Raw genomic sequence first — 25,599 nt, forward strand, 5'->3', positions numbered from 1 at the left:
GTAGAATTTTGCCTCCCTACATAAGTCTGACGTAATCCCTCCCTACCTGGGCATCCCACCAGCCTATGCATCTTCCAGAAATGAACATTGTGGAAGAAGCGTACAGGCTTCTCTACAAGGAGGGAGGAGAGAGAATGGGGGAGGAGAGAGTGCAGAAAAGAAGCCATTCCCAAGCCTTTTGTTGTGGTGTCTTCTGTGGACTCTGCATCCTCAACCTATCCCCAAGATGTTGGTTTTTGGTTTTTGGTTTTTTGAGACAGTGTATCACTCTGTCGCCCAGGCTGGAGTGCAGTGGCGCGATCTGGGTTCACTGCAACCTTCGCCTCCCAGGTTCAAGTGATTTTCCTGCCTCAGCCTCCTGAGTAGTTGGGATTACAGGCACCTGCCACCACACCTGGTTAATTTTGTGTATGTTTAGCAGAGATGGGGTTTGGCCATATTGGCCAGGCTGCTCTTGAACTCCTGACCTCAGGTGATCTGCCTGCCTCAGCCACCCAAAGTGCTGGGATTACAGGCTTAAGCCACCGCACCCAACCACATTCCCAAGTTGTTCATACCACCCAGGGTCATGTCTGTGGCCCTGTTCCCACCTAATTCCACCACCAGGATTGTCACATTCATTCTGTCTCACAAGTTCAACTACTGCATATGTCCTGATGGCTCCAAATTCACTCCTGCATCCCAGACTTTCCCTGTATCCAGATCTGTATGCCCACATGCTTACTGAAACTATCCATCAAAGGTCACAGCAATTTTTAACATATCCAAACCGAAAATGTTTTCTTATCCCCTCCACATTCCTTTCCCTCAACCACGTGTTCTTTCTCCTATGTTCCCTACATGCTAAATGGTGCAGTATCGTCAATGAACAAACCAAAAACCCATAGAGCTTTAAACAAAAGTATTCCCTCAAGAGGGTAACTTTTTAAGTGCTAGAAAGGGGGAATATGTAATAATTATCCTAATGGAAGCATTGAAAACTATCAGTCTGTACTGGATAAAGTGAGCCAGCGGATCTGCAGACAGTTGGTTAAAAACAAGGCTCCTAATACCATCAGAAAGGAATCTTCCCTTAGTTCTGGAGTATGGAGACCACTGAAAGTGCACGGTCCTTATCCGCTTGGGCAGATCAGAATCAGTAGCGCTGAAACTCGACAATCAACTTTGATATCTCCTGGGCAAGTGCTGCTCTAAGTGAAAAACTTGCTTTTTACAACTTCTACTCATTCACCCTAGCAGGAAACGTGAGGGCTGGCACAAATGTCTCCATCCCGCGCATGCTGCCTTTCATCAGCCCTGATTGTCTCTTGCAATCAGATTTCTGGAATCATCTCCTGACTCGTTGATACTCGAAGTGTGGCAGAGAACACGCAACCTCAGCATCACTTGAGAGACTGTTAGAAACGTAGTTAGGCTCCACCTCACACCTTAGCAGAGTCAGCCTTTTAACACTACCCCCAGGTGATTCATGAGCACAGAAAATTTTGCGAAGCACTGTCCCTTCTGACTGCCTCCCTAACTCACCCTCCAACTCGTTTAGATCTTTCTAAAATATGGGTATGACCAAATACACTCTGTACAGCTTTATTAGTGTAATATCCTACACCCCAACTTCCTGTTGCGTAAATCTGGTGTTTCTCACTCTGGTTAAACCTTAGAATCACCTGGGCTGCTCTCAAGACTGCCAATATCTTCGTCCCCATTCCTGAAATTCTGATTTAAGTGACAATAGGGGATGTTGTTGCTCCAAGTGATCTTAATGGGTCACAAAGTGTTGAGAGTTATTGACCCAACAATGAAGTTGCAGTTTCTTATTAGGGCAGGTAAGTTCCTTTAGGGACTGAACCCCTCTCTGGCCTCCTCACTCTTATCACATTGGTATCCGTCGGACCATAAGCTCAGCTTTAATAAACACACAGAAGAACACTTTCCCCCAGCACCTCCAGGCCCCTGCTCATGGATAAATATCCCCCATCTTCTCCTGTCCACCCTAACTTCCACTAGCCAACATCTACTGCTTTTTTAAGGTTAAACTTGCTCCACTGCCCAGGTAACCTTTGCCTCCTGTCTTCTTCTTCTCCCACTCTGCTGAAGGTATTTACACAACTGCCTCTCTTCCCACAGAACTGTATGCCTCCCAGGGCCAGATCCCAAATCTAATCCTAGCATCCTAGCAAATATACTACATAAGGCCAGAGATGTGTGTGTGTGCGTGCGCACGCGTGCATGCCCGTGTGTGTGTTTTACTGCTCAAGACAGGCTACAGTATTTGCAGCGCCAGTGCTAAATGAAAATGCAGACCCTCTTGTTAAAAAACATTGAGAATTTCAAGAAGGCATCAACAGAGCATTAAATCAAGCCGAGGGCCCTTCTGCCTGTATATAGCTGGTGCTCAAAAGGGTCTCTTGAAGGATTTTTTTTTTTTTCAGGTTTTGCACCTGGTATAATGATTTGTGGAAAGCACGTGTACTCCTGCATTCTGAGAAAGGCACACATGCCGTGGCTGCAGTGGTAGAAAGAAAGAAGGGGGATGGGAGAGGCACTGCACAATTTATGATGAAGCAAATGCCTCATTTAACAACATCCAGACACTGCAAACAACCATGCAGGATTCGTCTTTATGATCCTATTGATGATTGCACGTAGCAACAGATAATCTACTCCCAGACTGGCAGGCAGAACATGAAGTGGGTCTCTCTACCCAATCAAGTATTTTCTGCTTTTAATTGGATAGCAACATAACCAAAAGGGATTTGCCAAAGGCACTTGATCCTGGAGAGAAAAAACATGTATCTTCTAAATTTTGCAAATAGCTTTATTGTTTTTTGTCCACTTGCTAAAATGTAACATGCTTGTTTTTGTAATTATTCTTCTATTCTTAACAGGTAGAGAGGTTCCTTCTAATCGCACCTTTTACACAAAATGACTCTTATGATTTTGGTTTATTTCATGGTTGGTTTGTTTTGTTTTCTGTTTGTTTGTTTGAGACGGAGTTTCACTCTTGTTGCCCAGGCTGGAGTCCAATGGCACGATCTCAGCTCACCACAACCTCCGCCTCCCAGGTTCAAGTGATTCTCCTGCCTCAACCTCCCGAGTAGCTGGGATTACAGGCATGTGCCACCGCTCCTGGCTAATTTGGTAGTTTTAGTAGAGACAGGATTTCTCCATGTTGGTCAGGCTGGTCTCGAACTCCCAACCTCATGTGATCCGCCCACCTAACGACTCCCAAAGTGCTGGGATTACAGGCGTGAGCCACCACGCCAAGTGCACAGCAGCGTGACCTTTCATTTCTCCACACGTCTCTTAAAAATTGGGACATGGCTGGGCCTGGTGGCTCACACCTATAATCCCAGTGCTTTGGGAGGCCAAGGCAGGCAGATCGCTTGAGCTCAGGAGTTTGAGACTAGCCTGAGCAACATGGTGAAATTCCATCTGTACAAAAAATACAAAAATTAGCCAGGTGTGGTGGTGCTTTCCTGTAGTCCCAGCTTCTTGGGAGGCTTAGGAGGGGGATCACTTGAACCTGGGAAGTTGAGGCTGCAATGAACAGAAATCGTGCCACTGCACTCCAGTCTGGGTGACATAGAGCGAGACCCTGCTGCAAAAAAAGAGGGGGGAACATTACTTACATACCATAAAGCTGCAAAAATCCAGAACTATTCATGTTATTATGTTAACAAAACCATAACTGTATTGCCATTACCATACCTAACAAAATTATCCATAATCCCTTTGTATGTATCACCTGATTCTCTCTTGAACAAGTCCACCAGATTCCATCTTTATTAAGATGGAATATCACCCCTAAAATCTGTGTCCTGCTATGTCCACTGAGAATGGATTATCTGGAAAACTACCGCCTGGGAACACCCAGCTTCAAGGGAAGAATGAGTCACGTCAAAAGCACGTTTTCATGTCCATTCCTGCCTTATCCACCACTCTGGTTAGAAACGTCTTAATATTCTGATATCTGGGAGGTTAGGGCACCTACCTAGTTTTTCTCTTAAAGAGGAAAACCAGCATTTCAGCTAACTGTCTTTATCCTCCAATATTAAATGGACTGTTCTCTAATCATGGATTTCCTTTTATGTCTCACCGTGCCCACATTTCTCCTTTCCTTCTTGCTCATCCTCCCCTCACCTGCTGAAGACTGATAGTGTGGTGTTAAAAATACCAAGTTTCATTCACAAACCCTTGTTCCGAAAACTTAGATTTGATTTGCAGTACAAGGGCTTTCTTAATCATTCTGTTCTCAGTCTTAAACACATTCTATTAATTATTCCATTAGTAGTGATGCATCCCACTAGCCTCTTTCCCTTCAGGGCAAATCCGCTGAGCAGACGGTGGGCTTTCCTCCGAGACTCATTAAAAGAGAACAGTATTTAACATCTAAATGGATTTTTAAATATAAAATAACACTAACACTAAATTAATTCCATACAGGGATGCTCTGTGCATAGTTGGAAAAAGATTATTGCCAACAAAAGTCCAGAAACATTGGGACCCATCGGAAGCCAATCCCAGAGCTGGTTTTCTCTAGAAGCGAACACATTGTGTTTAGAATTCTACCCTGAAATTTAAAATGATAAGGCTAACATTTATTTAGCATTTACCATGTCTCTACTCATCTTTGAAACAACCCTATGAGGTAGATACAATTATGCTCATTTTTAAAAAGTTGTTTTTTGGAGAGACAGGATCTCACTATGTTGCCCAGGCTGGTCTCAAACTCCTGGTGGTATGGTTTGGCTATGTCTCCACCCAAATCTCATCTTGAGTTTTAACTCCCATAATCCCCACTTGTCCTGGAAGGGACCCGGTGGGATTGAATCATGGGGGTGGCATTTCCTGTGCTGTTTTCATGATACTGAGTAAGTCTCATGAGATCTGGTGACTTTATAATGGAGAGTTCCCCACCTGCACATGCTCTCTTGCCTGCCACCATGTAAGTCGTGCCTTTGCTACTCCTTCACCTTCTGCCATGATTGTGAGGTCTCCCTAGCTAGGTGGAAATGTGAGTCCATTAAACCTCTTTTTGTTTATAAATTACCCAGTCTCAGGTATGTCTTCATTTGCAATGTGAGAACAGACTAATACACCTGGCCTCAAGCAATCCTCCCACCTCAGCCTCCAGGAGAGATTAGTTTTTCTGGGAAGGATTGTTTCTAGAAATGAAAATGCAGAATAGCAGTTCAGACAAAAATTTTCTTACTGCTTCAGTCTGTTCAGAGGACAACAGTAATAGAGTGAGATACACAAATCTCTGTCTGTAGGTCCATTACCTATTCAACAAACACTAATGAAGACACTTTTGCTTTCATAGCCTGTGGATTTTTTTTTTTTTTTTTTTTTTTTACCACTAGAGATATTCTATAAGCCAAACTTGTGTCCCAGAGAGAAAAGAACTGCTTACCTGGGAGGCCAGACAGCCAGAAAGAGAAGGATGAGATTAAATCATCGGCACACAGGCCACTGAAATTGAAAATGATCTTTGGCCACCTGAAGAAAAAATAATAATAAGGGAGGGTGGGGCAGGAAGGATATGTGCATTTGATGGGAGTGGGAGTTGAAGGAGTGCTAAATTCTCATCGCACATAGTGAAGATCAATTGATAAATGCCCACAACTGAAAAAGCCAGAAATATAATGTTATATAGAGATACCATAAAATGTGGCTAAAAGAATGAAGGGGATTCCCCCAAGAAATCCCTTTCTCTTAGTGAGGGACTGTGGAACTACTTGACTCTTTTAAAAACTAATCAGATTTACTGAATTTGCGTACAATATAATTTGCATATAATATTTACATACAATAAACAATCTTTTTTAAGTGTATAGTTTAGTGAGTTTTGATAACATATGCAGTCATGTAGCCACAATCACAAGCAAGATATAAAAATTTCCATCACCTCAAAATGATTCCTAGTGCCCCTTTGCAGTTAATCCCTTCCCCCAGTTCCCAGTTCCTACACTCACTGCTGTGTTTCTTCCCTATAACCTTTTTTAGAATGTCATATAAATGCAATCGTTCAATATATAGCCTTTTATGTCTGCCTTCTTTGCCACTTAGCATAATGTTTTGAGATTCACCCATATTGCTATGTGTATCAGTAGTTCATTCTTTTTTTATTTCTGAATGTATTTCATCAGACATACCACAATTTTTTTTTTAACCAGTTGAAGGACATTTGCATTGTTTCCAATTTGGATCTATTACAAATAAAGCTGCAATAAACTTTTGCATACAGGTTTCATGGTAGGCATATGTTGTATTTATCTTGGGTAAATACTTAGGAGTGGGATTGCTAAGTCATATGATAAGTGTATGTTTAACTGTAAAGAAATTACCAAGTTCTTTTTCAAAGTGGCTGCACCATTTTGTATTCCCACCAGCAAAGAGTTCAGATTAATTCACATCCTTGCCAATACTTGATAAAATCAATCTTTCTAATATTAGCCTAGAATGTTACACTAGAATGTGGGTGTGTAGTCATATCTCGTTGCGGTTTCAATTTATATTTTCCTAATGTCTAATGGTATTGAGTATCTTTTCTTTTCTTTTCTTTTTTTTTTTTTTTGAGACAGAGTCTCACTCTGTCGCCCAGGCTGGAGTGCAGTGGCGCCATCTCAGCTCGCTGCAAGCTCTGCCTCCCGGGTTCACGCCATTCTCCTGCTTCAGCCTCCCGAGTAGCTGGGACTACAGGTGCCTGCCACCACGTCCGGCTAATTTTTTGTATTTTTAGTAGAGAAGGCATTTCGCTGTGTTAGCCAGGATGGTCTCAATCTCCTGACCTCGTGATCCGCCTGCCTCTGCCTTCCAAAGTGCTGGGATTATAGGAGTAAGCCACCGCGCCTGGCCAGTATTGAGTATCTTTTCATGTGCTATTTGCCATGGTGAAGTGTTTCTTAAACCTTCTCTTCATTTGTTAATGGGGTTGTGTAATTTCTTATAATTGAATTGTAAAAGTCTGTATGTATTCTGGATACAAGTTCTTTATCATATATCTGTTCTGCAAATAATTTCATCCAGTTCTTGGTTTTTTTAATTCTTTTACAAGTGTCTTTTGAAAAGCAGTTTATAATATTGATGAAGTTAAATTTATCAGTTTTTTCATTCATGCTTTGTACTATTTTTGTGTTCTACCCAAGACATTTTTGACTAATTCACTGTCACAAAAATTTTCTGTTTTCTTCTAGTAGTTTTATAATTTTAGCTTTTATATTTAGGCCTATGATTCATTTTAAGTTACATTTTGTAATACAGTGTAAGGTAAGGGTCAGGCCTGTTTGTTTTCTGTGTTTTTGTGGTTTTGTTTTGTTTTTGTTTTTGCTTTTGGCATATGAAAATCCAGTTGTTCCAGCACTATTTGTTCAAAAGATTATCACTTCTTCTTTGAATTGCCTTGGTAACTCTGTTACTGGAAAGGGATCCCAATCTAGATCCCAAGAGAGGGTTTTTGGATCTCACACGAGAAAGAATTCAGAGTGAGTCCATAGAGTAAAATGAAGGTAAGTTAATTAGGAAAGTAAAGGAATAAATAATGGTCACTCAATAGGCTGAGCAGCCCCAAGGGCTGCTGGTTGCCCATTTTTATGATTATTTCTTGGTTATATGCTAAACAAAGGGTGGATTATTCATTTCTCCCCTTTTTAGACCATATTGAGCACTTGTAAACTGTCATGGCACTGATGGGAGTGTAGCAGTGAGGGTGACCAGAGGTCACTCTTGTCACCATCGTGGTTTGGGTGGGTTTTAGCTGGCTTCTTTACTACAGCCCATTTTATCAGTGAGGGCCTTTATGACCTGTATCTTGTGCTGACCTCCTATCTCATCCTGTGACCTAGAATGCCTTAACCATCTGGGAAAGCAGCCCAGTAGGTCTCAGCCTTATTTTACCCAGCCCATATTCAAGATGGAGTTGCTCTGCTTCAAAAACCTCTGACAACTCTGCTGGAAATCTATTGACTATGTATGTGTAGATCTACTTCCAGACTCTCTCTTCTGTTACATTTATCTTTATGTCCATCTGAATACTAATGCCTCACTAAGTTACTTATTCTTACAACTTTATATTGTCTTAAAATTAGGTAATGTAAGTCCTCCAAGTTTGATGTACCCTTTCAAAATAGTTCAGTCTTTATTAGACTTATTACTTATAAATGATTTTATTATAAAAATAAAAATTAAAAATTAAAACCCACAAGGAAAGGAAAAAGACAAGCCAAGAACTTAAAGAAGACATTGGCAACCCATATAAGAAAAACAGATCTTTTATGTATAGTATATACATTGTTCATACATTCAATAAGAAAAATACACACAACCCCAAATCAAATCAGATAAAGAACCTGTAAACACTTAACAGAAAACAAAGCAATAACAGCAAATAAACATTTGGGTGAAAAAATTCTAAACTACCTTGATGGCTGGGCACGGTGGCTCACACCTGTAATCCCAGCACTTTGGGAGGCCAAGGTGGGCAGATCATGAGGTCAGGCGTTTGAGACCAGCCTGGCCAACATAGTGAAACCCCGTCTCTACTAAAAATACAAAAAATTAGCAGGGCGTGGTGGTGGGCGCCTGTAATCCCAGCTACTTGGGAGGCTGAGGCAGGAGAATCGCTTGAACCTGGAAGGTGGAGGTTGCAGTGAGCCAAGATTGTGCCACTGCACTTCAGCCTGGGCAACAGTGCAAGACTCTATCTCAAAAAATAAATAAACAAACTATCTTGATAATTAGTAAAAAGCAAATTAAAATGACAATAGGCTATCAGTTTACAATGTAGGAAATTTTACAACTTAGGAAAAATTTAAGAAATCGACAATATTAACTATTTGCAGAAATGGGAAGCAACAGAAACTCTTAACACTGCTGGAAAGATTGTAAATTGGTAAGACTCCTTAAAAAAACACTTGACATTATAGTGGTCCCCCCTTATCCGAGGTAGATATGTTCCAAGACCCCCAGTGGATGTCGTAAACTATGGATAGTATGGAACCCTACATATACGATGTTTTTTTCTATCCATAACATACCTATGATAAAGTTTAGGTTATAAATTAGGCACAGTAAGAGATTAACAATAACTAATAATAAAATAGAACAATTTAAACAATATATTGTAATAAAACTTATGTGAATGTGCTTTGCCTCTTTCTCTTTCTCAAAATATCTTCTTGTACATAATATTTTTGGATCACAGTTAACCACAGGCAACTGAAACTGCAGAAAGTGAAACCTCAGAAAAAGAGGGCCTTCTGTATCCAATGTAGTTAAACCATAAAATTTTAAGTCAGGAAAAAAAAAACAGAATAATATACACATGTTCCTCAATGTACAATGAGGTTACACACTGATAACCCTATTGTAAGCAGAAAATGCATTTAATACAACTAACATATGGAACATCATAACTTAGGTTAGACTACCTTGAATGTGCTCAGAACACTATGGGCAAAATCATCTGGCACCACTGCACACCGTAGTGTCAGTTGTCCGCCCTGTGGTCATGTGGCTGACTGGCAGTTGTGGGCACTGTGGCTCACTGCTCCTGCGAAGCACCTCAAGGATGCTGTAGCGCTTTCCACTGAATGCATATGGCTTTCACATCATCACAAAGTTGAAAAATCATTAAACTGGAATCATCATAAGTTGGGTTTATCTGTATTATTTAGTGGTGTATACATATACATAAAGAAAAATGGGGTCAGGTATGATGGCTTATAACTGTAATCCCAGCACTTTGGGAGGCAAAGGTGGGCAGATTGCTTGAGCCCAGAGTTCAAGATAAGCCTGAGCAACATTGTGAGACCTCTTCTCTACAAAAAATACAAAAATTAGCCAAGCATGGTGGCATATGCCTGTAGTCCCAGCTACTCAAGAAGCTGAAGTGAGAGGATCATTTGAGCCTGGAAGGTCAAGGCTGCCGTGAGCTATGATCATGCCACTACACTCCAGTCTGGGCAATACAGCAAGACCTTATCTCAAAAAAAAAAAGAAAAGAAAAGAAAAGAAAAAGAAAGAAAGAAAAGAAAAGTTGGAGAGACAAAGATTAAATCAGGAAAGGATGTACAGAGAACTTCAAATGTCTTGACAATATTCTAATTTCAAAGATAAATAGTACATATAGCATTATTTCATTGATTTGTCACTATTTTATTATCATTATTATTTAAAGTTTATATTTAAAAGGTGGTAAGCAAAGCAATACTAGGCAAACGTAAAGCAAAAAGAAATTGGAGTAGAGATATGAATTTCAGACAAGATGAAATTTAAATTTATAACCACTGAATAAAATAGAGGAACATAAAATTCAAATGTCAGAAATGTTTTGCTTTCTTTCTTCCCACTTATACTAGGTGGACATTATCTGAGAAAAAAGAGAGAGACAGAAAGAATTAAGTATGGACTCTATCTCCTTGGAGCAGTATTTTAAATCTTGGTTGATTATCTTCCCAGGTTAGATTGATGACCTAGAAGCTTCATTGAGTTAATTTTGTATTGAAATATAATATCAGTAGAGAAAAATGTACCTATCAGAAGTATCAATGAGGTAGGGCGTGGTGGCTCACTTCTATAATACCTGCACTTTGGGAGGCTGAAGTGGGCAGATCACTTGAGGTAAGGAGTTCAAGACCAGCCTGGCCAACATAGTGAAACCCCGTCTCTACTTAAAATATAAAAATCAGCTGGGTGTGGTGGTGTGCACCTGTAATCCTAGCTACTCAGGAAGCTGAGGCCAGAGAATTACTTGAACCGGGGAAGCAGAGGTTGCAGTGAGCCGTGATTACACCACTGCACTCCAGTCTGGGTGACGCAGCAACACTCCTTCTCCCCTCTCCCCCCAAAAAAGAAGTATACAGCTCAAATAATTTTTAACATTTTTAAATTTTTAAAATGTATTTATTTTTGAGATAGCATCTTACTCTGTCACCTAGGCTAGAGTGCAGTGGCATGCTCATAGCTCATTGCAACCTCCAGCTCCTGGGCTCAAGCATCCTCCCTCCTTAGCTAGGACTATAGGTGTGGGCCACCATGCCAGGCCAATTATTTTATTTTATTTTATTTTTGTAGAGATGAGGTCTTGATACACTGCCCAGGTGGGTCTCGAACTCCTAGTCTCAAGCAATCCTCTCACCGCAGCTTCCCAAAGTGCTTGGATTATAGGCATGAGCCACTATGCCCAGCCCCAATTAATTTTTCAAAAATGAAACATCTGTGTAATTGGTCCCAGATAAAAAACAGAACATTACTAGTGCATTAGAAGTGCCCCGTGTTACCCTTCCAGTGACCACCTTGCACACACGGAAACCCTTATCCTGACTTCTCACATCATAGATAAGTGTTGCCTGTTCAGCAGCTCTATGTTTAACCACATTCAGATGTAATGTATGTAATTCTGCATGGCACCTGGAATAGAGACTGGTCGCATTCCTCACTATCCCATGTGTACTTCAAGACATAAGGAATAAATTGAAGTGATTATTTAATGCTAAATGTGCATCTTGTCACTCTACACATATGTCAAAAAGTCAACAAATTAATACAACGGTGGGGTGCCTTCACACTCAGCCCAACTTAGAAATTTTTTAAATATCGAGGGCTTGCTATGTGCTAGTTAATGTGCTGAGTTCTTTACATATATAATCTTATTTTATCATCATAGACATTCCTTTAAAGGTGAGTTCTGTTATTTTTCTTACTTTCCAAATTCAGAAACTGAGCCTCACAGATACTGAACAACTTCACACAGCTAATAAGTGGGTCTTTCTTACTCAAAAGGCCATGCTCTTGGTTACTGTACTATTAGACCTTCTAGAGATAGTTTATCTCTCAGTGTGTAGATAAGAAAATCAGAAATAGCTTCAATGTCCTCTGAGTCTATATAAGCTGTCTGATAAGCTCCACTCCTATCTATGAGAGAGGACATATTCATTATTTTAGAGGTGATATACACAGAGGAAGCCAAGATAATAGCCCCAAATGACCCCTGTCTACAGGGCTATACAGAATCCAATACCATTTCTAATCATCTCATCCCACAATCCACCCCCAACCCCACATATCCCTGAGATGCCTGGAAGAGGGAAATTCCCTTCACACTTCAGACACAACCAATGATTAATATCTGGAGGAACTGAGTTATGCTTAAATTTGATTATCATCTCTATCTTTCAACCTGAAGCAGGTACCTCCTTGTGGCTCACAGAACTAAGATATGAATTGGGCGTTCCAGTCTGTTTACTATCTTTTATAAAAAAGATTGGATTAGACTTTCATGTAGTGGCAAATAACTTCTAATACTTTAATTCTACAAGTACAAGATGACTGAAAATCATTTCATTGTGCATTGAATGAGTATGTTTATTTTCTACTCTTGTAAGCATTCAGCAGTTTACAGAGTTAGGAAATGAACTTATGGATTCCATGTGGTTTATTTCCCAGAAACTTATAACATTTGCCAAAAAGGATAGATGGGAACCTTATTTGCTCAAATTCCAGCTGACCTACGCCAGTGGCCCATCCTCAATGATGAAAATGAGTAAGAACTTTTCTCCACTGACCACAGATCCCCACCTAGTAATCATCCCAGTAGAGCTTGAAACTCTACTGTCTGGTCTTCAACCACTGCAGTTCAACTCTTCAAACCAGATGAGTCTGTGGTGTTTTGGCAAAGAAAGGAATTGGGACAATATTATTCACCATTTAAGAATAGGATAGGTCCAAGCATACTAGGGTGGTGAGCCTTCTTGAAGCATCCATCCTCTTGATCAGAGAGTGGCTTCCTAACCAACCTATGTGTGGTTGAGAAACTCCCATGACTGGGAGGCTGCAAAAATTGCATCTGGAAAGAAAACCATCCTGACATGTGTAAAAGAATCAGGATTGGACATGATATTCCTTCCGACAAGGTCCCAGGGCCTTTCTATCTTTGCCCAAGATAAATTCCTGATGAGAAACCTAATGTAGGGGCAAACACAATGACTTGAGGCCATACTAGGCCTAATAATCACCAGTCACCACTAACTGCCTCTCATGATAAAAATCATTTTTATATAAATCATTTCATTTGACCTCTATGTCCTATGGATGTCATTAGTGCCCTTTGCCATATATTTCTGGATCTGCCTTTTTCCAGGCACGTGATACAGTCGCACTTTCTGGCTCCCTTGTAGTTAGGTGGGGCCATGGGGATAGTTCTGGTTAATGAGTTGTGAGCAAAGAGAAGTGGGTGACTTCCACTTTAAATGGTTTCATTACAGCATAAGTAGCAACATTCGAGATAGGAACAGCTTCATCAGCCTGGGCCGCTGAGTAACTGTTAGGAGTGAAGTAGAGCCCAGAGCCCCCGCCCCCACACTCCCTGCCAACCTTTGATGGACATTAAGTAAGAATATAAGAAATAGACCTGTGTTTTGAACTGCTGAAACTTTGGGGTTGTTTGTTCCACATTATGACCTTGCTCATCCCAATTTACGTCACTACTAGGTGGAAGAGACGATTGTTATAATCATTTTACAGTTTCATTCATTCTTTTATGCAGCAAGCATTTACTGAGCCCCTACTTTGTACCAGGAATTGTATCAGCTCCTCAGTAGTGCACAAAGCAGACCTAGTCCTTTATCCTAGATCTGTGGCTACAGATATAAAAATGTGGAAAGAAAAAAACCTTCATTTAAGTAACTTGGCTTGTCAATTAGCCTTTCTAAGGTCAGTCCTCTCATCTGTGAAAGACATATGTATATTACCCACCTTACAATATTTTTGTAAAGATTAGCAAAATGGCATATGAGAGGGGAAAACCAAACAGTCATAAATATTTTCTTTCACATTTCATAACAAATTATTTTTGACAAAGAAGAAAAGATAGCTGAAAATGAGAATTTAAGTTCTCTGAGCATCAGTTGCCACTTTCACATTCGTCCTTACTCAGGGGTGTCTCTTGTGTTTCTTTTTTAATTTAGTACTTGGCACAGTTTATCTTCCAGCCTTTTTGTAACAATAAACTCCAAGGTCTATAAACAATAGCTTGGGTTTTCCTTGGAGACAAGGTATCTCGGAGAGGCCTCTGTGTTTCCATAGGCTGAGCTTTTTACTAAGGACAAGCAACATCTTCCCCCAGATTTTCAGGAGTCCCTGAGCAGAGAAGAGACTCTGATTTGTTATGGTCTTTACTGCATTAAAATCAGCTCAAAGGTGAGGAATGTGGGGAAGACAGAGAGAATGGGTTTCCAGAGAATAGGCTGGACAGAGGGACTTGAGGTAGCAGGATATTTGCCTGTGACCTACAGGATCATTTTCACAGGCATCAGTGTCTCCACGAGTGGGCAAACATGACTCAGGCCACGCCTGTATGCCTAAGGATTTGCGTGATTTAGAAGCTCTCACCAACTTCCTCAGTGTCAAACAGAAAGTGAGAAGAGAAGAGGCCTGCACATGGAGTGCGTTTTCTTGAGATAATCATCATCACCATCTCAAAATAGTCCCTCAACTCTCTAGGCGATAGTGATGACATTTGGACCGTCTAGAAAACATGCAAAATAGCTGTGAATCTACGTACTCTTTGGGAAGTGAGCAGTAATGGAGAAACAAATGTCTGACACCTACACTTTGGGAAGTTAATGAAAGTCAGTAGGCTATTGACTAACAAACCTAAGAAATGAATGGATCTTCAGGTGGGAAGACGATGCCTTCAGTTTGAGGATGCAATGAACTGAATGAAGGTGCCCATGGAGCTGCCGAGTAGGCAGTTAGAACCTAAGCTAAGATGAAACATTTGGGCAGAAGATAATTACTTAGTAGTCATCTTTATATGAATGGTAATTGAATACTTGGAAATAATTGAAACTAATCTAGATTCTAGACCAGGGGTATCCAATTTTTTGGCTTCCCTGGGCCACACCAGAAGAATTGTCTTGGGCCACACATAAAATACACTAAGGCTAACAATAGCCAACGACCTATAAAAAGAAATTGCAAAATAATCTCATGATGTTTTAAGAAAGCTTATGAATTTGTGTTGGGCCACATTCAAAGATATCCTTGGCCATGTGTGGCCCACAGGCCACAGGTTGGACAAGCTTGTTCCAGACAATGAAGCAGAAGAGGTGAAGAATAGTGTGAAAATCATTGAGATGGCCAGGGGCAGTGCTCACACCTGTCATCTCAGCTCTTTGGGAGTCTGAGGCAGGGGACCACTTGAGCCCAGAAGTTTGAGACCAGCCTGGGCAACATGGTAAAACCTTGTCGCTACAAAAAAATACAAAAAAATTACCTGGGTGTGGTGGTGTAGGCCTGTAGTCCCAGCTACACAGGAGGCTAAGGTGGGAGAATCAACTGAGCCCAGGAGGTCAAGCCTGCAGTGAGCTATGATCATGCCACTATACTCCAGCCTGGGCAACAGAGTGATACCAAGAAAGAAAAGAAAAGAAGAGACAAGAAAAGAGAAAAAGAAAGAAGGAGAGAGAAAAAAAACACAAGCCATTGAGATTACTCAGAACCTTGAGCCTCCTGCTTGGTCCTGCTAGAAAAAAAAACTAAGAAAACTAATGGAGAACACTGGGGCTTGTCCCTGTCTTCTGTTTTAGCCATTAAAGGCATAAACATGACAGTTCTACTTAGACATTATAAACATAAAAGTTAGGAGCATTAGGTTTTAGAATCAGACCAGGATTTGAATCTCAGTTCCAAAATTTACTAGATGTATGCCCTTGGGCAAGTGATTTAATCTCTGAGTTTCAATGTCATCATTTATAAAACATATTAATAATATCCACAATGAATAGCTACCTGTGAGAATTAAATTAGATAGTGCATCTATACACACTACAGTGCCTCCTATGTAAGTGTTCAGAAGGTAATATATAAAAACATTGTGATTGTGGCTATAAGACAATGACAGCTATGTGTCCAACAAATATCCAGGCTCCACTTCTGCAGTGTAGAGTTGTTGCCACAAAGTGGAAGCTCAGCCAGGGACTACACTTCCCAGGATCCCTTGCAGTTAGGTGCCTATGTGACTGAGTCCTGGCCATGGAATGTGAGCAGAAGAGATCTGCACTACTTCCAGGACTGGCCCTTAGAAGCCTGCAGTGCAGCAGTCCTCCATGATCTTTGTCTCCTTCCAACTAGATGGGAGTGGAGGTAACCTCCAGGCAAGCTTGAAAGTCATAAAGTGGAAAGAGTAGGGCCAGCAAAACCTGGGTCTCAGAATTATTATGTGGAAGAGGGTCACCCTACTGAACTACTCAATCACCCACTTGTTATGTGAGCAAGAAATAAATTTTGAATGCACTATAACCATTATACACTTGAAGATCTATTCGTTACATCAGTTAGCTTACCCTAATGGATTTTATTTTTCGGTGGCATGGCTCTTGAGAATCAAGTATCTAAGAGGCACTGGTAGATAACAGTTCATTGTAGGGCTCTTGAGTCCTACTTGTATTCTCTGTAGGATATCAAATACTCAGATTTATACTCTTTCTAAAAATCTTTTCAGGAATGGTGGTGCATGCCTGTAGTCCCAACTATTTGAGAGGCTGAGGTGGAAGGATTGCTTGAGCCCAGGAGTCCAAGGTTGACTGACCAACAAAGCAAGAGCCTTTCTGTTAAAAACAACAAAAAGCAAAAGCTTTTTGAAAGGAGAGAAAAGGTCAGTAGCATTAGGAATAGATAGCACAGGTTGTCTATATGACAGGACGCACGTAGGATTCACAGCTGTAATGTGCCATAAGAAAGCCATGTCGGCTCTAAAAAGGCTATGGGAGATTGGAATCTGCAGAGATATGGTCAGTAAGGAATTTCTGGTAGCAATGTGCCAGAAGGATTTCTGAAAACACAGATGTCCAATATTTATTTTTAAGTTACTTGCATTGCCATTATAGAAACCCATCTTTTCAAAACCTCAACAAGTCTGATATGTACATACACACACACACACACAAACACACACACACACGTCACATATTAAAAAGAGAGCAATGTTGAACTATACATCCAACAAAGTTCCAATATCCAGAGTCTATAAGGAACTGAAACAATTCAACAAGCAAAAAACAAATAACCCCATTTAAATGTGGGCAAAAGACATGAGCAAATGCATCTCAAAGGAAGACATACAAGCAGCAAACAAACATGAAAAAATGATCAACATCACTAATCATCAGAGAAATGCAAATCAAAACCACAATGAGATACCATCTCACACCACTCAGAACGGCTATTACTAAAAAGTTAAAAAACAGCAGATGCTAGTGAGGCTGTGGAGAAAGGAATGTTTATACAGTGCTGATGTGGAATGTAAATTAGTTCAGCCCCTGTGGAAAGCATTTTGAAGATTTCTCAAAGAACTTAAAACAGAACTACCATTCAACCCAGCAATCCCATTATTGTGTATATATCCAAATGAATAGGAATCGTTCTACCAAAAAGATACATACACTCGTATGTTCATCACAACACAATTCACAATAGCAAAGACATGGAGCCAACCTAGGTACCTCTCAATGGTGAACTGGATAAAGGAAATGTGGTACATATACACCATGGAATACTACACAGCCATAAAAAGAACAAAATCATGTCCTTCGCAGCAACATGGATGCAGCCAAAGGCCATTATCCTCAGTGAATTAATGTAGGAACAGAAAACCAAATACCACTTGTTCTCACTTATAAGTGGGAGCTAAACATTGTGTACTCATGGACATAAAGATGGCAACAACAGACACTGGTGGCTACTACAGGGGAGAAGGAGGGAGGGGGGTAAGTGTTGAAAAGCTGTTGGGTACTATGCTCAGTACCTGGGTGATGAGATCATTCATACCCTAAACCTCAGCATCATGTAACACACCAAGGTAACAAACCTGCATATGTACTCCTGAATCTAAAATAAAAATTATTATTATTATTATTATTTGAAACAGAGTCTCACTCTGTCACCCAGGCTGGAGGGCAGTGGCATGATCTTGGCTCACTGCAGCCTCTGCCTCCTGGATTCAAGCAATTCTCTACTTCAGCCTCCCAAGTAGCTGGGACTACAGGCACATGCCACCACGCCTGGCTAATTGTTGTATTTTTCATAGAGATGGGATTTCACTATGTTGCCCAGGCTGGCCTCAAATTTCTGACTTCAAGTGTTCTGCCCATCTTGGCTTCCCAAAGTGTGGGATTACAGGCGTGAGCCACCACGTCTGGCCAAATTGAAATTATTAACAAAAAAAAAAAAAGAAAGAGAGAGAGAGATAGCAATGTTGAAAGGGCAGTTCTGTTCTTCTCCGGGACCACTGGCCACTGATAAACCTCAGGAAAAAAAACAAAAGGGGGATGAGATGTTATTCAGATTTTTCAAATTATTGGTCTATGTCATGGGTATAAAAGTAAGGCAGCTCAATTCAGTGTAACAGCATACATTAATCTGAAGGCACACAGACCTTTGCCCTTCAGAATAAAGTTATCTTCTCGGAGTTATATTGGTTAAACACACACAAAATACATTCCTAAAAGTAACACAATTTTCTGTAAAAATATGGCTGAACAGCTTTGGGAAAGCTAAAATATAACCTTGGCAACTTAGATATGGTCTCAGAGACATGCTTACTAAAATATGAGTCTAACTAAAAAGACAAAAATCTCATTAAGTACATTACATCCAAAAAGAAGGGAAATGGTAAACACGTGAAATCTGGCTAGATGGAGAAGGTGGTGTTAAAAACAAGAGTCAGAATTTGTCAGTGTTGATCAGTATCCAGGAAGAAAGCCACTGGGCCCAGTTGACAAGACCATTCTATTCATAAGAGATCTCTATTCTATTGCAAGAGACAGGTATTTTATCAGAGTGCCCCATGCCGAAAATATCCCTTAAATCATCTCGTTCATTTCAGCAGTTTGTATAATAGCAAAAGATTGTAAGCACAGATATGCCCATCAAATTATGGTATATCCCTACAATAGAAAAAGTAAGACATCATGGAAAGATGCCCAAGATATAATGTCAAGTGAAAAAAGTAAGACATATAACAGTGTATGCAGAGTATTGCCATATGCACACATAAAATGCAAGTGGAAGAAATAGGCACACATGTATGTTTCCACACATATAGAATATCTCTGGAAGGAAGCATGAGAAATTAGGAGCCATGGGTAGGAACTGGAGAACTGGAGACAAAGGGGGAAGAATGATTCTGTTTTCACTGTATACCCTTTGCACTATTTGAATTTTTTTAGCATAGGCATGTTTATTATTACTATTTGAAAATAATAATAAATAGTAAATAAAGAAATAGGTGACAGATAACCTGTAAAGCTTCTTTGGTTTTGTTTTTACTTAAGCAAATCTGCTACACACACACGGAAACACTAGAGAACAATGAAGGGGGAAATAAAACTGGATATAGATTTTAAATCCACCTCTTTTTCCCCTGGTTCTAGTTTTACCAAGACATTCCTAAAATTATAATTGGCTTCATACATAATATAAGTCTACATGGAGAAGATGAGCTGGTTAGTGAACTGTCCGCTGGTCCTCCTGTGGTTATATTTCTTATTCTAAGTTGATAATCTCCTCTTGAGACTTTTGACCATCATGATGATTATGTTTCTCTTTGCCTGAATCAGAATATCTGGATTCTGAAACCCCAACCAGAAGACCCGATCCTGATTGGGGGATCTGCCCTTGAGATACTACTGGTGAGGTCAGCAGGTCTAATCCACGACAGGACATGGCCGGCTGGTCCAACTGGAACACTCCATCCACCATGGAGGCGGAAGAGACAAGGCGGCTCCGAAGCCATATGCAGGTGTCAACCTCCGCCCCCCATTAAGGGGATCCTCCTGCTCTGCTCTACAAGATCTAGCCCATCGCCAGGAGGAGAGGGAAACATGCATATTTTGGTCAATATCCAAATGTTCTGTACCTCATTTGAAGGCTGAAATATTAGCAAAGGACTGATTAAGAACCAAAACAACAAAAACAAAACAAAACAAAAAAAACACAGAGGCAGCAAGCCTGAGCTATTTTCGAGTTCTTGTCATTAGAAATGATTTCATCAGCACTCGGCTGGCGCCGAGGTCATGATTTACACCAGGCAGGCAGCCTCCCTGGGTGGGAGCTCCTTTTTAATAAATGATAGTGAGTAGGCTTATTCCGACCTGTGACTATGAGTCACCATATTTGAAGCTGAATGACAAACCCCATCAGGAACAGACAGATGACCTTGTCCAGGGGACTTTTTCTTTCAAGAAAAAGCAAATACATTTCCTGACAGTGACACGAAGCCCGAAAGTCTCAAATCAGATCAGTGAGAGTCGCGTGGGCCTGTGAATTGAGAGGACCAGACCAAATCGTCGCCATGGTCCTCCTTTCCTCCCTCCCCAGAGTCTGTGATTCACTGCACTGGGGAACTGGGTAGGAGGAACAGTATTTAATTCAGACAAAAACTGAGCTGCTGTGGGAGAGAAGGGTAAATTACTTTTTGAAAAAGGTTGTAACCCTGCGATTCTTGCTGTCACTAATAATCCTACAAATTCATAACAGGCTGATGGCTCAGCCATTGGTTTTGGCTTCAGGTTCCCTTTGAGTGCTACAGAATGCCTTTTCCAAGAGTGAAATGAAGAGGAGGTTCAAAGGCACCCAGGACACCTATGATGCATCAGGGCCATGGGCCAGGGACATGAAAGAGGAAGTCTGTGAGCCCTAGAGGTGGGAGGGAGAAAGTCCATAAAGTCACCTCCTTGAAGGACATTCATGTTCCATGGTCTGTGAGCCGCACAGAGCACAGCTTAGGAGGTGCTTAGGCAGGCTTCCTGGAAGCCGTGTCAGCCTGCCCCCTCCTTCTCTTCTGCCCCATCTGTTCTGCAGTTTTGCCTCTTGCTGTACCACTCTATCATCTAATATTCAACTGCAGGGGAAGGAGGAAGAAGAAATAAGATCAGAAATAAATAGGAGTGGCTATTTCTCTCTGATAAAGAGAGGGAAGAGGGAGAGAGGAAGGGAGGAAAAAATGGTAGAGATTAGAATCTGAGGGAGAAGTCAGAAGTCCTAGTCACAAAGAAAAAGATAAAAGATAGTGCAGTTAGATCAGCCCAACATAGAGCGAGCCAAAATACACTTTATTGCTAGTCTTTTTGTTCTTATTTTGGCCCCTAATTGTTGCATGCCTCTCTCTCTCTCTCTCTCTCTCTCTCTCTCTCTGTGTGTGTGTGTGTGTGTGTGTGTGTGTGTGTGGTTGCTTATATAAACAAGAAAAATCTCTGGAAAAATACATAAGAAACTGATAACACTGTTTGCTTCCAGGAAGGGAACTTCTTGTACCTTCTGAATGTCAAGTGAGGTGGAAGTACTACCTATGCAATCGATATATAAATAAAATGTATAAAAAGCAGAATGCTTCTCAACTCATGGGATAAGGATACAGTGGTCCCTGTCTTAGAAGTAGTGAATGTCAGGTTGTAGGTGACAATTTGTTAGTGAATGAAACATTTCTAAATGACAATCACAATGGGAGATCTCACAATCTCACCTTCACATACACCCCTTCCAATACATGGCAAAGAGGTTTTATTTTTGAATCGAGAAGATGTAAATCTTGTTTTTGAAACAGTGTCTCGCTGTCACCCAGGCTGGAGTGCAGTGGCACGATCTCAGCTCACTGCAACCTCTGCCTCCTGGGTTCAAGCAAGTCTCCTGCCTCAGCCTCTGGAGTAGCTGGGATTTCAGGCATGCGCCACCATGCCTGGTTAATTTTTTTATTTTTAGTAGAGACAGGGTTTTGCCATGTTGGCCAGGCTGGTCTCGAACTCCTAAGCGCAAGTGATCCACCTGCCTGTGCCTCCCAAAGTGCTGGGATTACAGGAGTGAACCACCATGCCTGGCCATAAATCTTTAATAATACTTCTATTTTAATAATTGTTAAAATAACACATACCAAATATAGAAAAGATTTTTAAATATTCTTTAAAAAATAAAATTTACTTTAATCCCATAACCAGAATTAGTTATTTCAAGTAGTCACTCTGCCCAGAGAGGATAGATGGATATCACAGACCATTCATTGGTCATATCTGACTTGACCTCAATATGAAATTGGTCCAGAAAGAGATAATTTCTTTTTAAAGAATCTGCCAGCCTGAATCCATAGCTTGATATTCTGAATATTTTTTATTTAACATCTTTCAACAAATAGATCCACAATTTTTTAGCTATCTTGAGGTAGGCAAATATCTGTTTTTGATTTTGTTTGTTGTTGTTGTTTGAGACAGTCTCCTTCTGTTGCCCAGATGGGAGTGCAGTGGTGCAATCTCAGCTCACTACAACCTCTGCCTCCCGGGCTCAAGTGATTCTCCTGCCTCAGCCTCCCGAGTAGCTGGGACTATAGGCATGCACCACCACGCCTGGCTAATTTTTCTATTTTTGTAGAGACGGGTTTTCACCATGTTGGCCAGGCTGGTCTCGAACTACTGACCTCAAGTAATCCACCTACCTCAGCCTCCCAAAATGTTGGGATTACAGGCATGAGCCACTGTGCCTGGGCGAGGCAGGCAAATATCTGATTCCCGTAGTACAGGAGATTCTCTAAGATCCCCTCAGAAAGTAGACTTTTCCTAATCTGGATGGATTAAGGTCAAGCTTTCCAGAAAAGAAGTGGCCACGGTCAACCATACCAACCATAGGATCTTCCATGGCCCACTGCTGATGGAGAAGTTCCAACCTTGAACAAGGTCATCTGCAACCGTTCACTGCCAGTTGATATCCACTCAGCACTCAGCTCCAAAGAAAGAAACATTCAGCTTATATTACTGCTTTGTATTCCTTAAGGTAAACTCCCTTTGGAAGGCTAAAGGAAATCCAGGGATGCCACAAGCAGAAGCAATGGGAAGTGTATTGTTTAGCACTATTTGAAGGTGCAGTCCCCCGGTACATCACACGAAGTATTGATAGCATTTGTGAGAAGTGGGCTTACTTTCCTTTTTATCACTGTTTGGGAGAGTAAACCGATGAAAGGCAAGGCTTTGGAGTCAGATGAGGACCCAATTCCTGTTACAGTCAATTATTTAACTGAGACTTTTGGCAAGATTTTTAATCTCTTTAAGTTTATATTTCCTCATCCATGAAATAAGGATAATAACGCCTTCCTTATAGAGTTTTTGTGAGGTATAAATGAGAGGATATAAAAAAATATTAACCCAATGCATGCTACGTGGTGCACTGAACAAATCTCGTCTGTTATCATTGTCCACATATTGTGGAAACAAGGGTGCCTATCTCATAGGTGAGTAAACACCACTCAAAGTTTCCAGGGACTCAAACTCTTATATTCTACGTCTCTGGACTCTAAAGCAGTTGACTTTTTAGAGCCAGCCAAGTAACCGCTGGTATCTTGGGCTCCATCTAGTTCTATCCCACAACTCCTATACCCCATATTCCATAAGAGAGTTAGCAATACATTCACATAAAGGAATGAATTTTCTCATTTAGGATTTAAGTGGATCACGGGTAAGCTGTCGTTAAGAGAACTCTGAATAAATAAAAAGTTGTTGGTTTTAACATTTTTTTCTAAAACCCCAAACAGCCTAGGAAGCTAAGCAAAGAGAAAGCAGGGATTTAAAAAAAAATCCTATTGGTCCCATTTAAAAATCAAGGGCTACTAACATCAGTTGCCATCTTCCCCAGACACAAAGAAGGCATCTCAGCCCCTAAAGGACTGAGCAAGGGACTTCAGGGGACTTGGGAGTTCCCACTCTCTCTTTTCTACATCATTGTGCTGAAGGTCTCAAGGTCAAGGAATTTAGAACTTTTTAAAATGACAAACAAAGCACATTTCCCATATTCTACAGCAGTGAAAAATGTCAGCATATAAGGCACTTGTATTCAAAATGAACATTTTCCCACCGATAGAAAGAGAGAGCAAGGCACATTGGCTAAATTCCAACTTGCTTGATATATTCTGTAAATTCTTCCACTCTGTTCCTAAAAGGAGTCCATGAGAATATGTACTATACTCCCCCAGCTTTCCCCTTTTTCCCTGTACCTTCATTCCCACCCCACCCCTACCAAATAACAATAACTAAGAAAAAAATTTCAGATGCCTTGCATTTGTGTGATCAGTTTTTGTTTAAGTTGGTTATATCCTGTTTATTTTATGAGTACAGAAATTAGAATGAAGTAATTCAGGTCATTTATATGAGGCATTGTTGTACTGAATAAAATAAGGACTACAGGACCAAAAGTTAAGTTCTACTTTCAATATTTCAATGTAAATTGAATGACTTGAGGACACACACACACACGCCAAAAAAAAAAAAAAAAGTATATCTAACCCCAGGAAAAATGTCTTTTTAATAGAAAATTAACATGAATCTATAAGCTATGAGTCAGCTACCTGTAGGAAACCTGTTGAGAAGGCACAGCAGGTACAAGGGAGAAGGGGCAGAATCTCGGGTGATTCCTCCATTAGGAGCCAGTGACATCCCAGCATCATATCCCTTGGTAGTGTGACCGCCCAATCCATTTGCCCCAATTTAGAGAAGGACCCCTCCTTCACCCTACTGATGGGGAACATTATAAAGGGGTCGAATGTTCCATGGGGAGTGACAGAGAGAGGGTTTGTTTCTCAGTGCAGACAAACTATAGGTGAGTTGATATTTCACAGAGAATGATGAAAGGCATGAACATCAATAGAGCAGAGCTAATGTTGCAAAGGAGAGGGTCTAGGAAGGTTACAGTCCTACAGGATCATCATAGCATGTTACAACCCTTTGCCCTTTGAACTCTGTGTGTTTTGTGCTTTGGGCATTTGTTTGCATTTACAGCATTCTCTGCCATACTTGTAGCTTTGTGTCTGTATCCACACAGAGAGTATTTCTTCTAATAACATGCAGATTCCTTATGGAAGACATAATGCTTTTTTTTTTCTTAGTGTCCTTCACCCCACAGTGACAGGAAGAAGTTTGTATGCAGAGAAGCAGGTAATAAGCTCTTATATCTCCCATCGGAATGTTGTAATTGAGGTTGCTCACTGCCTACCATTTCATGCTGATGTCTGGGCACAGAAGCCAACCACATTTCCCAGACTCCTTTATGGTTCAGAGTGTCATGTGGCTCAGTTCTCACCCAACAGACTGTGAATGGAAATGACATGTGTCACTTGTAGGCTTGAGCCTTAGAAAGTGGCCATGCCTTTTCTGAATTATTTTGCCCTTTCCTACCAGCAAACCTACTCACCACCCAAGCTTCAACCATGTAGCAATGACAAGACCATAGTTGATGGTGGAGTAACCCAGTAGAAGGAAACTGGGTCCTTGATAGCTGGTGTGGAGCAGAGCTGCCTACCAACTGGAGTGTCTCCTTGGACTGTTATATGAGAGATGAATACAGTTCTAACTTTAACCACTAAACTATTGCTGAGTCTCAGTTACTATAGCTAACCCTAACCTAACTCAGAGAAATACAAACTCCAATAGGTCAGGGATCTTACCTGCCTTGTTTATACCTGGCAGAAATAGGCATTAATAACTATTTGTTGAACTAATAAATGAAATCGACCCCCGGAAATGTGAATGAGGAAAAATTTACTAATGAGACTAAGAGGCTCTGCCTAGA

This window comes from Mandrillus leucophaeus, unplaced genomic scaffold (assembly GCF_000951045.1).
Source record: "Mandrillus leucophaeus isolate KB7577 unplaced genomic scaffold, Mleu.le_1.0 Scaffold183, whole genome shotgun sequence".
Taxonomy (NCBI): domain Eukaryota; kingdom Metazoa; phylum Chordata; class Mammalia; order Primates; family Cercopithecidae; genus Mandrillus; species Mandrillus leucophaeus.